The 2,094-nt window shown below is 46.2% G+C and overlaps 1 pseudogene; it reads right to left on the bottom strand.

Annotated features, from left to right (window-relative positions):
- Positions 1–638: 638 nt before the first annotated feature.
- On the bottom strand, positions 639–1,252 carry LOC115849194 (protein lin-28 homolog A pseudogene; annotated as a pseudogene).
- Between the last annotated feature and the right edge of the window lie 842 nt (positions 1,253–2,094).

Genomic DNA, 2,094 nt, shown 5'->3' with positions numbered 1-2,094 from the left:
AATGTACAGTCATCCAAGGGAGCAAATAAATAAAATTGTATTGGCCCAGAATGGGATGGGAATGAACTGAGAAGCAGCAGGTCTACAGCTGTAACCACAACCATCCCTTTTGCCTATCATCACAACCCGCTGCTTGGGACAGTTCTCAGCACTCCATCCCAAGAGGGGGCTATGAGGAGACAAGATGTGGAAAACCTTGCCTTACTACTGAGATATTTCCTCCATAGATGGTGGTGGCTTGTGGGTTTAGGTATATCAATCTGGTCTCATGCTTAATCTTTTCACTCTGGCATGGGAAATATTATTCCATACTCTTATTTAAGAGTAAAACAACTTTCCTATCCAGGCCACTTTCAAAAGCTGGAGATTCTGAGGGTGGAGACTCAGATAAAGTATGCAGGGAGGGTTACCCCCAAAGCCCTCACGTGCATTTGGATAGAGCATGATTGGAGTTCCTTTGCCTCAGCCCTTCTCCCAAACCAAGAGGGAAGACGGCGTGACGTTATGAACCAGCCTGAGATATATGGCAGTGCCAGCTGCCCCCTACCCACCCTGTCCCCACTTTCTCCACTCTACCAATTGATGCCTGTTCCTCAAAACTTCCTGATCACAAAAGGATAGCCCCCACCTGCTGTGGCTCAATTCTGGGCCTCTGGGAGTATGGCAGGGCTATGGATCTCTTCTTCCTCCTCCCGAAAGTAGGCTGGCTTTCCCTGTGAGCTGGGAGTTTGCTGGGCCTTCAGTGGACACGAGGCTACCATATGGTTGATGCTCTGGCAGAAGTGGCACTTGGGCTGGGGTGGCCATTTGCATTCCCTGGCATGGTGGTCTAGACCTCCACAGTTGTAGCACATATCTCCCTTTGATCTGCGTTTCTAAATGTTCTTCCCTTTGGGTCGCCTCTCACTCCCAATACAGAACATCCCACCAGGGCCAGTGACTTGGATAGATTCCAGGCTCGTGGCAGACTTCTTAGAGATGAACTCCACGGCCTCACCCTCCTTCAGGCTCTGGAAGCCCTCCATGTGCAGCTTACTCTGGTTCACAAAGACATCCATGGGGGGGTTGAGTGCGACCCTGGGGTGGGCAGTCATGGCTAGGAAGCCGAATCCCATGCACATATTGAACCACTTACATAGCCAGCACCATGCAGCAGCTGCGGCTCCTCAGTGGCCTCAGCCGCGGACTCCGGTGCCTCCTCTGGCCCCTTGGCGCACCCACCTGCAAACTGCTGGTTTGACACGGAGCCCATGGTAGTTGGCAGAGTCCGAGGCCCTGGGCCCCTGGTCAGGCAACTACAGGCCCAGAGAAGTCTGGAGGCAAAGGGTTGGTTCGGAGAATAGACTGCTACATCTTCCCCAGCACAATAGCGGTGGGAGAGCCCACAGCTGTTTTTGGCTTGCTTTCTCTTTCTGGACTGTGGCTCTGCTTCTTCTTTTTATTATTTATTTGACAGTTGTTTAAGGCCTTGTATTTTCATCATCTTTTCATAAGTATACTTTAAAAAACTTTAAATAGAACTGTAAGCATCTTGGGGTAAGACTGTGATTGAACTGTTTTTCTGCTCTGTCCACAACAAGTACAACATAGATATGCAATATTTTTGCTTGGTTTATTTCCTTTTCAATGATAGTAAGATTATGGAAATCACTTTTGGGCAACTTGAAATTTCTCAACTTGTGTTTTAAAAAATGTGTCCAGTTGGTAAGGGAGACAGTGACCACCTTCACTCTTGCTCTAAAAAATACACAAAATAAAACAAAAAAAAAACTGGCACTGTTTCTAAAGAGCATCTTTGGTTATTCTCCAAGCCAAAACAGACTACTATTTAAAAGGTAACTGTTCATTATATTGGATTAACCATAAGAAATTGCCAATAATCCACTGGCTTTGATTCACAGAAAAAGAGACAAGATGAAAAGAAAGAGGGTTATGTACCAGATGAAGGAAAAAATTAAAATCCCAGAAAAACAACTAAATGAAGTGGAGATAGGCAACATTCCAGAAAAAGAATTCAGAATAATGACAGTTAAGAGATCCAGGACCTCGGAAAAGGAATGGAGGCAAAGATTGAGAGGATGCAAGAAATGTTTA

The sequence above is a fragment of the Globicephala melas genome, chromosome 2, assembly GCF_963455315.2.
Source record: "Globicephala melas chromosome 2, mGloMel1.2, whole genome shotgun sequence".
Lineage (NCBI taxonomy): Eukaryota > Metazoa > Chordata > Mammalia > Artiodactyla > Delphinidae > Globicephala > Globicephala melas.
This window is presented reverse-complemented; position numbering and strand designations above follow the sequence as displayed.